The sequence below is a fragment of the Podarcis tiliguerta genome (assembly GCF_965153285.1).
Source record: "Podarcis tiliguerta genome assembly, chromosome: 3".
Taxonomy (NCBI): Eukaryota; Metazoa; Chordata; class Lepidosauria; order Squamata; family Lacertidae; genus Podarcis; species Podarcis tiliguerta.
The window spans coordinates 73181878-73196279 of record NC_139536.1 but is presented as its reverse complement, the minus strand read 5'-3'; the positions used below and the strand labels follow the sequence as shown (position 1 = coordinate 73196279).

General features: G+C 48.0%; 1 protein-coding gene across 2 annotated transcripts in view; it reads right to left on the bottom strand.

Moving 5' to 3' along the window:
• The window catches only part of SIM1 (SIM bHLH transcription factor 1), a 60651-nt gene that overhangs the window by 38242 nt on the left and 8007 nt on the right, over nucleotides 1–14402 (bottom strand). The window contains exon 1 of one of the 2 annotated variants that reach the window (XM_083433488.1): nucleotides 12451–12516. The exons of the other annotated variant lie outside the window; for it this stretch is intronic. The gene's annotated coding sequence lies outside the window, so the exon portion shown is untranslated. Of the gene's footprint in view, nucleotides 1–12450; nucleotides 12517–14402 lie in introns of those variants that run through there. 2 annotated transcript variants of the gene reach the window in all.

Here is a 14402-nt window from a genome sequence, read left to right as displayed (position 1 = left end):
CTGGAACAACGCTGAAACGTCGCCTGCGTGTAGGAAAGGACATGAATGTGTGTGTGAAATCGCGGTGTTTTTTTTTTCTTTGTCTGCAAAGCCCTTGTTTCTGGCATTCCTCCTTATCTCCCCTCCCTCCACCTTGTTGTCTTTTTCTGACAATACTTCTGAAACGGCTACAGCTCCAGGTTTAAATTGAAACCATTGGATTGGACCCGCGGTGCCAAGAACAGTTTATGCCAAACCAACTAGTGGTCACAATCATCAACAACCGCAAGCAGAACCTGTGCGCTGTGGATCCGGGGTGCTTTGCTAAACTAAGACACACCTGAGCTCGAAGTGGCACTGGAATTACTGAGAGATGCGGGTATCAAAGGGGGGAGGGGAGGGGTCCGAGGGCGTGGTGGCTCAGCTGGGTTGTGGATCGCATACAACCCCGGACACGCCTCCTCTGTTGCTCATTCAGATTCTCTCGCGTCTGGATTCCAACGCACGTTTCCTTGCAAGTGCCCTCGATGCCGCCTCATCCCATTACACCCCCTAAGTGGGCTTAGAATGGAAAGCAAGCGGCCCAAGAGCCGCCTCTTGTTGTTGATGCAGCTAAATCCCGCTAACTATAGCGCCCGCGCTACGCAAACACCGGGCCTTCTTCGCGCAAGCCCTCGCCCTTCCCCTTTCTTCGCCTCCCTCCTCCGGCCCACTCTTCGGCCAGAGAGCCTCCCACGCGTTTCCAGGGACTCACTCGCGTTCACAAGCACGTGAAAACTCGTGAAAGCGACCGAGCCTGAGGAAACGTGAGCTAGCTAACAATTGTGGCAGGCGCTCACATAAGATGGCAATTTATACGTTCAGTGCTTTAGCAGTGGTGCTGTAAAACACTGGAGAGGATCCGCTCCGGACTCAGACCTGTCTACAACTCGGTTAAACCAAAGAGTGCTTGAATCTAAGCCGATTGGCTGCACATTCAGAGCAATTCCTCTGTGAAGATTACTCCCAGGTAGACGTGCACAGCACAACCCTATCCACGTTGACTCCTGAGTCAGTACCACTGTATCCAAATGGGACTCAATTCCCAGGAAAGTGTGCGTTGGATTTACGCCTTAGATCTATAATTTACACGCCCGTGATTTACACATGCACATATACACACGTCAGCGGACCATACATCCAGATGTTCAAGGTCAGCGGGGTAAGACGCCTAAAAACCTGAGCCGTGAAAATCAAGTCGTTTGGCCTTTATAGGTTCTTTTTGCTTTCTCTCTCTCTCTCTCTCTCTCTCTCTCACTCTCTCTCTCACACACGGTCCCCCAACTGGGATCAGTCAGCTCTTGTCATGTTTACTCAAAAGCAAGCCCAATCGAATTAAATGGAATTGACTCCCAAGTAAGTGGGATACAGCCGAAGTCCCTAGAGCCCAGCGATTATTCAAAGCTAAGCCCGAGGGCAATCGAAGTCGTATTTCACTTTGCCAAAAAGACCGAGGACGGTGCCAACGAAGGGGCAAGCGGACCTGGAGCCACCCCGTTCAGATTTTCCCGGAATCCACTCGGCCTCCTCGCCGGCCTAGCCTTGGACTCGCCAAATGGAACAGGACAGGCGAGTCCTCGCAGGAGTTCACCTGTAGCATATATAGGCTGCCTCTTCTATTCTAATAGCAACCATGACATGAAACTTCTAGCCACAGGAGCCAGACCCTAGGAATTTAGGTCCCTTGCTCCCGCAAGTTGATGGGCAGCGCCATTCACATAGTGTGCGTGTGCCGCGTCTTGTGATTACGTGGGGCGGGGCTTACCTCCCCCTCCCCCCAATATTTTATTCAGGTTGGCACCTCTGTTTCTAGCACAGGTCTTTCCAGCTCTATATGGTCCATAAGGACCGGCATCGACTGCCTACATCTTGACAGCAGTGTTTCCAGCGGTTCCTTTTGGAACCGTTCTGTTATAGTATTGTGATGGTTTTATTTGGTTTTAACGTTGTGTTTTCTCTTGCTGTACCCAGCCCTGGGACCTCCAGGTGACGGGCAGGTAAGAAATGGTACCGATAAATAAAACCTGAAGCTTCCAGAGTGTGAACCCGGATTCTTCATCAGACTTTCCGGCGGAAGTCCGGGGCCCCACAGAGCGAGATGAGCAGGAGGATTCCCAAAACTGAGCCTGGTTGGCTCACCACATTTGATATGAGCAAAGCTGGAACCATTATGAAGTAAATCTTTAGGGGGGAGCATTAATTCCAGAGTCTAAAACGACCTAACTGAACTTTCTGCACGCTAATTGCGTCCTCCGATTCCTCTAATAGTGAACGCGCGCAGGGGTATCGGACCCTCTGCGCAGGTCTTCTTGAATTCCGTAACAAGGTACGTGTCCAGCTCTTCTGTCTCCCGACTTCATGTCTGTTGGGACACGCCTAATGGCTGGGGATCTCGCGCAGGTGGCCCAGGTGCGCAAGAAGGCAGGACGCCTGAACCTTTCGTAGTGGCTCAGAAGCGGAAAGGCTAGCAGGTGCGTGATTTACCAAGCCCTCCCGCTCTTGTCTTCTGCACAACTTTTAAATGTCTAGGAGCCGGGCGCTACACACACACGCCCGCTTTGCCAACACCAAATATTGGGAGGACGAGATCCTAGCGGATTTCAGAGAACACTCCTTCCTAAATCCCAACTGGTCGCCTACACGTGGGAATCGTTCTTGGGGGAGTGGGAGCGACGACGGTCACGGAAGTGGCTGTCAGGGAAGGCTCCAAGCTGATCCTTGCTCGGAAGTAAAGTTCAGCGTGGCTAAAGGAAGCTTCCCAGAGTTACTGGATTGATGCGCATTTGGAAATGCCTGTTCTTGGATTCAGTGGCACTCCCTCCTGAGAGTTTCAGCCTGAAAGTCCAAATCCGTGCGTGTTTGCTTCCTTTAGAAGGGAGTCCCCTGTGGCTCAATTCCCCTGTGTGCCTAAGTTGTTGGTTGGTTAAAAAAAAAAAAAGGCTCGTCCGTCGAGGTTTGACTTTCTATGAAGGAGCCTCGAGAGTTTATGCGCTCCCTCAGCGCCACGATTAAACGAAAGGGCGTGGCTACCCAGCTACATTCAGATAGACGTAGCTGCCTGCTTAAATGAGTATTGGATCGTGTGTTTTTTTTTTAAACAACAACCAACTCCTGTAGGGTTCTTTTCTCTTCTTCGGGAAACTGAAAGTACTGAAGCCTGAGTGGCCAAGGGAAGCGGGAACGTCTCAGACATTCGTTTTGATGTGTTTATTAGCGGAATTAAGAAGAAAGACGTAAAGACGTGGGTTTTTTGGGGGGGAGGGGAGCTGCCTGAATGTGCAGATCTACAGAAACGTATTAAGGAGGTCTGGATTTAAACAAGCAACGAGAGTAACGCTGTCTGTGGGCATACACACAGACACACCTGTCGACTCACGAGACCCTCTCTGGGCGATCCAGACGTTCCCATTCCAATCTCTGCGCTTTTCCCAGTTGCTGATTAATCCGAATGCAAAAGGGGGGAGAGAGGGGGGCCCTCCTATTTCTCTTAGGCTACTAAAAGTGGAGCAGCAGATCCTGCCCCGGCGGGTTAATGAATAGCCTGCCTGCATTACAGGTTAACTTTTGGGCAGAATCCGCAATTCTATTCTCTCCCGCCTCCCCGCCCTGCTCTGCAGCTCTTTTGCTCCTGTTCCGGGTGAACTCCTCCCTCCAGCCGAGCCAAGTTAATATTTTCTAAACAAGCGCTTTGCTCGCCCTTCCGAGCACTTCTCTTCCAAACTGAGCCACGTGAGATTTAGGAGGGGGGCAGGGAGCGAGAGCCTTCTACTGGCCAGATGTCTCCATCCTTTCCCATGAATGACTGGCCGCCATCTGACCATTCTCCAATCCTTTGGTCTCTGGGATTCCTTAAAACCTCGCCGCGGTGGTGGGTGGGCGACTTTCAGCTTTTTCAATCCACAAGCCAGGGGAGGTGGAGGGCGTCGAGGCTGCTGTCTTATCCGCTTATTGAGAGAAGAAGCCCCACTGAGCTCAAGGAGACTTAGTTGCCAGTGTATTGTAAGTCACTTTGAGTTACCTTGGTAAAGAGGTGACCAACAAATTTAATTGACGGGTGGTGATAGACTTGCACTGCGACTCAAGCTGAGTAACACTGACATCTCAAACTGACTGATCTCCCCTAGTTGCTCCGGTCTAAAACGCCCCATTGATTCAATAGCACTTAGCGCTACAGGAATATGGGGATCCTACGAGCGTCTACTCAGAAGCAAGCCCTTGTCAGTTTAGTTTCCCCCCTACCCTGCACCCCTCTCTTCCTCTGAAGTGAACAACATTTTAACCCACGGATCCTAAAATATTTATCGTAATGACAGTTCCTTTGGAATCAAGCTTGGACTTAATTCGAAACGTTTCAACTAAGTCTTCCGCTTGCATTTATTGCGCGTTAAGACACGCTGAGTTAAAAGGGGGTACTGGAAAACGGCAGCTTCAGATACATTATAGTTCGGTATCTTTTATTTTTAAAGTATCTCTCCCCCCCCCCGATTTTAACGTTGAGTAAAGTTGCTTGGGGTGCACTTGACCTACCGCAGCCAATCCCCACCCCTTCAAATACTGTAGTCTGATTGCATTTTCTTCGTCTTTTTAAAAAGTGAGAAACCCAGATCCTCTCCCCCTCTCTCTTTGCCTTTGGGATTAGGTTGGTCAGGAGATGTAAAGGTTTCTTCTTGCAATTTGGAGAGCCTCGCTGAAGCAAATGAAGAAGAAGAAGAAGAAGGAGCGAGAATTGGAAGAGATGAAGAAGGAGCTTGGAATCTGAAGGGGGGATTTTCCCGGCTAAAGTGGTGGAAGATAAAAAGGGAAAACATAATCTATTTTGGAAGATTTCCAAGCTACGCTACATTAACCTTCCTAGGTAAAAAAAAAAGGAGGGGGTCTCCGTTCCGCGCTTCGCCAAGCCTGGTTTATCATATTTACATAAGTAGCCTTAAGAAGTGGGTGGGATGTATCTATTATGGCTCTAACGAGCTCACATTTCGCTTGAAAAGCCGGGCGAAGTTCCACTGCTGCTTTCCTCCCGATTCTGTTTGAAGGCAGACGACTCCCCCCCCCCCCGCCCCCTGCTCGCCTGCATCTTTCCCATCATCCCACCCCCGGATTACCTTCACGGCCTGCCTACCGAGGCTTTGTGATTTCTGGAAATGAGATTTCGATTTCTAAAACAAGAAACCAATTAGTAACCAAATGAGGCGGAGGAGATCCACACCAATTGACCTAATCCCACAGGCACCGTTGACTAGGCAGGCGGGAGGACGGCGAACAGACACCCCTCCTGCCCCCTCCAGAGGCGACCAGGCAGCTGCCGGCATGGCTGGCCGGACGACGAGCATCGATCGCGCTTGGGGGAGAGCCGTGCGGAGTGGGGCAGGAGGAGGGCGTTTTTTGAACCACTTCTCCTCTGGCCCGAGGGTCGTCTTCTGATCTCTGAACCCTCGAGACTGAATTTCGATCCGGATTAAAGAATGCCTCTGAGCTGCCATCCTAGGCGCTCTCCACTTCCAATGGCACAATCTTGCACAAAAGTGTGGGCTACTAGAGAGGGCTTGCGTGGAGATGCGTCGCCTTATTTTCTTTTTTTTGCGTTTGGTCCGGGTGAAGCTAACCGACAGAAACCTGTTCGATAAAGCACACACCATTGTGCTGGTTTGTGCAACGCAAACTAAGAAAGTCTCTCTCTCTCTCTCTCTCTCTCTCTCTCTCTCGTTCCCTTCCCTCTCTCCTCTTCCCAAGTCGCTCACCGGCGCGCGGCTATTAATATTCAGAACTCGGGTTTCTTGCAACCTGCCTACTGCTCGAGCTGTTGCACTGAAGGCAGAGAAACTACATTTGGAAGCAGCCTCTGCCGAGAATAAAAAGACAAGAGGAAATATTTTCAAAGTAGACAAGGTGCGCGCTGCAGGCAAGGTGTGCAGAACTAAAAGGGGCCTCCGGAGAATGGATCTCTTCTATTTCTCTCCTTCTGGTTTCTCTCCTTCGCCCCCGCCCTCGCCACCCACCCGATCTAAGATTCCTCACTCGGATTCGTGTGCTTACAGTATGACAGTGGAAGACCAAACACAGTTCTAGGGAAAGCCAGCCCTAGCCGAGGAGAGGACATCTCTAATCAAGGCCAAGTGCTTGGGCTCGCCTCTTCTCACTCACCAAGCGGGATTCCACCAGTTACAAATAAATAATGGGAAAGAGTTCATTTAACAAAGAACTTAAACCTGTTGTTGTTGTTGTTGTTTTTAAAAAACACCATATAAGATTATTGTTATTTTTTTCCAATGTCTGTATCATTTTGGTTTTAGCAAACAAAAATAGCCACATGTCTATTATTAAAGTCACAAACTGAATATAAAAGGCTTCCCAATATTATTACATTTACTTCTATTATAATGAATCACTAACAACCCAGAAAACCTTTTCTCCTGTGTTTGCAACTTCAAGAATGCAGTTCCATGCAGCAGGTAAATCTATGAGGAAACCGCTACAATAGTGATAGTAACATTAAAAGCTGGAAAAACACCTTTGCAGGTATAGGGGAAGCTGTAGACCATTGCTGTACTGCTACTAAAAATTACTAAAAATCTGCCACAACATTAGTGTCCTTGTAGTAGCGGCATTGCCCATGTTTCTCACTGCAGTATTTTCCAGTAATAATAGCTGATAGCATTATTTATTTTTATTATTTTATTATGAAATGGTTTGTGTTGCCTACTACAGCCTGCCCCACAGCAGGAGGGATAGAAGAAGCAAAACAAGCTTTAAGTCTTATTCCTACTAGAGGAATTCTTCTTAGTATCTGGGAGAATCTTACTTGCCCCACACCAAGCCAACCTAGAATTATTGTCTGTGTGCAATGCTAACGTTAACAAATATTGTGATCTGGATTTTATCTGCCTCTGTTCCACAGTTTCCCACCTATCCTGAGGGATTCTGATCTGGATTTCAGGAATCAACCACAAAATCTGCTTTCCTTTTGTAGTCATCCAGAACAGATTGTTCTATTTGCTATGCACCCAGTGCCCTAAAAAGCCTAACAAAGGCCACCTACCCAGTCAGCAGCTGTGGTGAAATTTGAATTGGCTCATCATTTCACCGCCACCTCCACACTTCTTATTCCAAGGCAATTCGTCCCAAAGTAGACAAAATGGGTCTTGTTCCCAGGTAAGTGGCCATAATGAATGCAGTCGGAAATTCAGAAATTAGCTCTACAGATTTCAGTTGAGGCCTACTCCCAAGTAATAACATATAGAAAGCTGCAACTTAAAACCCCACCCATAACCCTGTTAAGCCCAGCTACTGCAGGAAGTGTTGAGATGCAACACAGCTTGCCTATAGGTTGTTGGCTTTGCATGGGAAAGAATAGAGTAGATAGAAGAATCTGCAAGCATCCTAGACTGTCCTTCGACCTGTGCTGACATTCCTTCAGCTGCTGGAGGGAAACTCTTAGCGCTCTGACCTAATTTCCTGCTCCTTCATCCTCAGCTTGGGAGAGGAGACATCTTTGTAGGCCTCTCCCGCTGAGAACAAAGAGCAAGCATGGCTCTTTGTGCATCGCCACCTCAGATTAGAGCGATGAACGTTCCCATCAAACTTCCTTTACTAAATGTAGCTTTATTACTTTCCCAATTCGGCGTCTCTCTGAGCCCGCATCTCAAGGTAAAGTGCGCTTCTCCAAACGGGACTCGGTGTTCAGTTCAGCTTTTGCTGGTGCATTCAAAGCTCCAAATGCCACCCACTGCCAGATTAAAAAACTGGTTTAGGCAGGGTCCTTAACCCACTGGTTGGAAGGGGAAGCAAGTCTCACTGAACCCAGTACTTCGGAAAGGCGGGTTAGTGGCTCCATTCAGAAATGTTGGGAAGGGGGACAGGGAGAAGCTCCACTCTGTCGCTGCGCTTCACCCTCCCAGGTGGGTCATTCGAAAAAGATGTGGTGGTCGGACGCATGTTAGGCGCATTCGGAAACCTGAAGCGAAGGGTTTGGGTCCCCAAACGCCTCTTTCAAATTAGGAGCGGAGGGCAAACCAGATCGGACAAACCTGCGCTGAAACCCTGCGAGGAAGTCCTAATGGCCTTAGGGAGACTAACTTCCTCGTAAGCATACAGCAGCACCGATAGGCTGCGATCCTATGCATGCTTTTCTGGAAGAAAAGCCCATAGAACGCTGGGGGGTGGGCTTATATATCTGAGTAAACATGTCAAGGATTGCTCTGAACGTTATTTTTTCAGGATCCCAACCCCCCCCAAATATTCCGATTTTCAAATGTGATTTTCTACTTTGGGTTGTTTCTATATCTAGTGGCCTTTTAAAGGGTTATTGAAGGATCAGACTAATATTGAACATGTCTAATACTGTAGTGTTTTTGTATGTATTCAAAGCGCGTCCCGTACACATTTTTACAACAACACCACAAGGCAGGCCAGTACCACAGTCCTCATATTTCAGCCGAGAGCCTACGAGCTGCGTGTCCCCAAGAATTCACAGTACACTACCGGTGTGTCAACGCTCTGCATTATACCTAGCCAGAATCTAACCTTTATTTATTATTAGACCGCGGGGAATAACCCTTCATACCATCCGACTGCGCAGTGATCTTTCCATCCACCTTTCTTATCTAGAGTAGTTCGCTGCCCTTGGAAATTGCAGCGTTGGCTTCCTGCAAACTTCCATTTCCGGCACCTTTCTAGATCACGCATAATTTCGTCCTACAGACCTGAGAAAAAAATGTTGTTATCATTGCTACAGTGCAGTACCATTGCTACAGTTACATACCATAAGCAAAAAAATAAAATAAAAATGGACAGGTCCCTGCCTCCACGGAGTTTACAACTTGAAATAAACAATGAGGAACGCAAGACCGGAAAGGCAGGGCTTCGGCTGAGATGAGCAGAATCCTGCGGCCGCGTTTATTTAGTATGTAGCAGGTTCGGTGGGAGGCAGGGAGGCAGGGATGAGACCCTGGGCTTCGGAGCCACAGTTATCCGACAAACACATTCTTTGAAAAAATGCTGTCATCAAACTAATTAAGGCAGAATACATGGAACTTGCCTTGGTAGATCTACTGCACCTTTCGACTTATTTCACTCTTGGGCCGAGTTTGCACTAAAGGCTGTGCCCAAGTCTAGGATCTGGGAGTCCTGGGTTCAAATCCTCAGTTGGCTACGAAGCTCACAAGCTGATCTTGAACCAGTCACTGCCTCTCAGCCTGACCTACCCCACCCACAGCGTTGTTGTGAGGATAAAATGAAGAGGGGAGAATTATTTGCACCGCCGTTAGCTCCATGGAGGAAAAGATGGAATATAAATGCAACAAACAAAACCATAAATAAATAACGCACAATAATAAAATTACCCTAAAAGTAAGTGCCAAGGGGAATGGTTCTCCCTGACACAATCTCCATCTATATACAGGGGTTTTATTTAGAGCAGGTGTGGGGAATATTTGGCCCACTAGGGTGTTGATGAACTACAACTCCCATCAGCCAGAACAAGCCCGGCCAATGGCCAGAGGTGATGGGAGTTCTAGTTCAGCCGCATCTGGAGGAGGACAAAAGGCTCGTCACCCCTGGTTTAGAGAGACGGGGGAGCATTCCATCAGGTGAGCAGCCTGAAGTGGTACAGCTACTTCAGGAGATGCAACCAGCACCCAACGTTATACGTATATCAGAATGAGTTTCGCTCAGCAAACACGCTGCAGCACGATCTGCTCTTGAATGTGGACATAGTTCAGCCCTGGACCAAAGGAAGTGGCTGCAGTAGACATCTCGATACCTTCTCAGGTAGTCAGCCCGCCGTGGGTTTTTCCTAATCTACAGAAGAAAAGCTTGTCACTTTCTTTTTAGCCGAAGAGGCTCGGGCTGAACCTCAGCGGGTTGCGGATCGCGCGGCCGTGGTCACTCTGTCCTTCCAATTCTCCAGCAACAGTCATATACTTGAGAGCCACTCTCCGTGTCTGTCCTGGTCCCTCAAAAGCTGGACTGAAGCAACCACCTGTCTTGGCCCACTCCGACCTCTAGTCTAGCCAAGGCCCCCTAAGAGCGCCTCTTCTCTGCTCTACCGCTGAGCCACGGCCCTTGTGCTACAAACCAGGCTCGCAGGAAACGTACAGCCCACCTTGACCTAAACCCAATTATTGCTTCTTAATTGGATTGTTGTTGATGAGAAAGGAGTTACGGAGGGTCCCCCCCCTCTCCTTCCCTCCCTTCTACTGAGTGCTTAAATAAAAGTGCTTAAATAATGCCATCTTTCCAGATGGCCTGATCTGCTTTTACTCTCGACAGCAACAGGAGATTCACGGCTGGCATGCGCGGCACTTTCTGGTTCAGGTTGCCAAGGCGCTTCCAAATTCATCGATCCGGGTTCACGAGAGGCAGAAAGCAGGAACAAGCCCGCGCGGGTCTACTCGGAAGTTAAATCCCACTGAGTTTCTCCCAAGCTAAAGCAACTTCAGTCAGAACTGCAGCTAAAGCTAAAAGTCCCATGAACCACATTGGATTTCTCCAAGGAGCAGGCCGGCAGTTTTACAGACATTTGGCCGACTGTATCGCTTTCAATCCCAGTCTCTGGGAAGGGTTTCCCCCCTCGCTTTTTTCTCTGAGGTCAGCGCTCTCGGGTTGACTGTTGAGATTCCTTACAGGAGTGTGTCCCTCGTTTGGAGACAGTTCACCAAACGAAAACCTGGTCCAAATCCAGGATGGTGGTTGTTTTTATCTCGATCATCCCCACCCCGCCCACCAAGTCTACCCTGAAACACACAAGTTTGGGTTTAAACTGTGCAGTCCTATACATGCCTGCTCAGAATTTTGAGTTCAGTTCCGTGAGACTTACACCCAGCTAAATTCGCCTCTAGGACTGTCGATATAGAGTCTGGAGCCGTATAGATATGGAGCCAAGGTACCGCCAAGGTCCCACGTGAGGCAGAGGTCTTCTGAGAATGCATTCTGCGCTTCTCGGAAGTTTGCTGATTGACTATTTTGCTTATTAATGCTCACATTAAAAATCATAATACATATTAATCTGTCTCTCCTCCGCTCTGGACTCAGAGGAGAGAGCAGGAAGGACAACTGTGGCGCATCTGCTTACTCAGATTCGGCTCAGTCTCCCTGAAGGCTCCAGACGAGGAAGGACTGAGTGGAGTTTGCCACATCCCAGGCTTGGCAGAGGCATGCGCAGTCTTTGACCCAACCCATTTCCCTCACCACGTGGCGGCCCTTCAGCCTCTAGGTTTGTCGAGGAGACCCTGGTCATCAGGCGGCCATTTCAGCCTGCAGCTTAGAAAATGAGCACCTTTTAAACCCTCTCAGCAGACACTTCACCACTTTCTCGCTTATTTTAAGGCTTCGAGGATTAATACTAATTCTACCCAGCGATATTATCCAGTGTCCTCTCCCCTCCCCAAAAAGAAGGCAGGAAAGCGAAGCGCTTGACTTCGAACTGGGTTGAATTGAAGCACACAAATTCGAGTACAGTATTCGAATCCTAGGGGCTGGAGCAACCTCGACAAAATCAGGCATGCCTCCGACACCCCCGGCCGGATTATTGGGGAAACTGGGATTATTGAGGAAAGCCGCAGTCCTGTACACATTTACCCGTGCGGAGAGTAAGTCTCATTGGGATTTACTGCTGAGTAGATGTGCATAGGACTGAGCTGTAAATGGCTCGCACACAATCAGAAGAAAGGGGACTTGGACTGTCAGTCCTTTTAAGCGATCGTTTCAAGGGACCTCAAATTTCCTCGTTTCCGTGTATTTATTTAGGATGGTGTGTGTGTGAGGGGTGTGTGTGCTCTGATTACTGAGAACAAAAACCAAAGCCCCACACCGAGGAGGCTGACTTTTCACTTCGACAGACCCGGGTTCTGCCATATTTAGGTATCCAGTTCACGATATTTGTTAACTAACTTTACGCTGGATCGGCTCAGATTCGGCCTTACAGAACCATCGGTTGCTAGCGACCTCTACAAAATTTACGACCCTGCCCATTAAAAAGCACAAATCAGCTCTGTTTACATGCATATAAAAACGTAAGCAGAAACAAAGTGCTGTTTGTCTTTAATAATAAGTGGAATCCGGTGGTTTAATATGCTGTGATTTAAATAATATCAATAAACGGTATATGTGTAAAATGTTTTATCCACACAAACCCCACTGCCATAAGTTTTTTAAAAAGAAAATCGTTAGGAAGCAGAACAGATATGGATTCATTCAGCCTTGGCAAGCAGAATCGTATTTTACCAGGAAAATAGACAACCCGATTAAGGATGAATCATATGCTCACTTACCTGGGGAAAAGTCCCATTAAACACTATAGTATTGCTCTGTTAATCAGACCCATAAAACGATTCCGTTTTCCATGCTAACCATAACAACAGAGGGGGGGGATTAACATTTCGTCCTGAAATCCTTGGGGAAGGGGGGTGAGGATGAATTATTTCACCACCTACTAACCTCACGACTGATGAAAATATCTGCAAACATCTTATTAATTAATACCATTACCACCACCACCATCATTTTTTTATTCTGGCGATCGAGGCGGCTTTCCGCGAAGAAATTACGGTTTTTGCCAATCAGCCTGACCTCTGCTTTTCTCAGCCATAAATCTGCCTTTGGAGCAGTTATGCCGGGGCTTTCGTTCTGCACTTCACATTTCAAGTCCACATCAAAACTGGAATCAAACAAAGGGAGGCAGCTTAAAGGCTTTTAAATGAGAAAAACGTCTGTAAGAAAATAAACACTGAAACCCAATGCTCAATCATTTCCCTCAGCAGCAAGAAAAACAGCATTAAATCACCGATCCACGTGGGAAAGGGGGTTGTTGTTTTTTATTCCTTTTCTCCCCTTTGTTGTTTTTGTTTTAAATACCGCCTCCCAACTAAAACAAGGCAATGGATTTCAATACTGAAACGCTAAACGCATTTATTTATTTAACAAAATAGTAGCTGCAAAATTATGGAGTGTAGAACTGTCGAGCTGCATTGCTAAGCGATTTTGAGTAACCCTAAGCGGAGCGGCGGGGGACGCGGGTGGCGCTGTGGGTAAAAGCCTCAGCGCCTAGGGCTTGCCTATCGAAAGGTCGGCGGTTCGAATCCCCGCGGCGGGGCACCAGCGCCTGCCAACCTAGCAGTTCGAAAGCACCCCCGGGTGCAAGTAGATAAATAGGGACCGCTTACTAGCGGGAAGGTAAACGGCGTTTCCGTGTGCGGCTCTGGCTCGCCAGAGCAGCGATGTCACGCTGGCCACGTGACCCGGAATGTCTCCGGACAGCGCTGGCCCCCGGCCTCTTGAGTGAGATGGGCGCACAACCCTAGAGTCTGTCAAGACTGGCCCGTACGGGCAGGGGTACCTTTAAGAAGCTGCCGGTGCCTGTTCAAAACGCATGTCCCATTCAGTTTAATGGGCCTTTAATGGGGCTTACTGCTTGGTAAGTGGATATAGGATTGCAGCCTGATCGCAGCGTCCAGAATCCAACTAGTGATAGAGTGATAGTATATATGCTTTCAAAATCCTCGCATTTCCTTATTTTTACTATCAAAAAATGATGTCAAGCGCCTGTTTAATCCCCAGTCGGCCCACCCCAATGGAGATGAGATGATTTCAGAAGGAGGGTGTGTGGGTGTGGGTGTGGGTGGGTGTGTATGTGTGTGTGTGTTTCTGGTCACGTAGTGCATAACGTACACATAGATACACCCACGCACGCACAATGCACACACACACACACACAAACACAAACCCCACATATATATCTCAAACAATCGGAAAAATAGGAGAACACCGGGTGAGTTGAAATCAATGAACATTTTCATAATTATAATCGACGTGAGAACCGCGCGGAAATTCCCTCCACGCGTTGCTGCTGTTTTAACTTGCACTTTTACTTTTGAAACACCGCAAAAGAAGTACAGCAACGAAGGTAACCTTTTTCGATTTAAGGCCTGCGGGAAGGATTGCCTATCTCACTCTTGCTGTCGTTAACCTTACTGCTCTTTTTGAAAACAACAGCAACAAACGATTGTTCTAGAGAAGAAATGAATACTTGGAGGCAAAAACTCTGGACTTTTGGACCGCTATTCTCCTTCCTAGAGGTCTAATTCTTGTAGCCCTTTTCAGAGAACGGTGCAATCCAGCTCCGTCCAGTCCACACCCGCCCATTCCGCACACCTAAACAGCTTTCGTTCGTATCTGAAGAAGTGTGCATGCACACGAAAGCTTATACCAATAACTTAGTTGGTCTCTAAGGTGCTATTGGAAGGAATTTTTTTATCTTTTTATTTTTGTTCCCGTGTACCTGAGTTCTCTCCTCTTAAATGACAGGTGAAGGGGGGAAAATGAATCAAACGCCTCACAGTTTCAGTTGCAATTTTTAAGCAAGACTCCTACTGGAACATTAAAAAAATAAT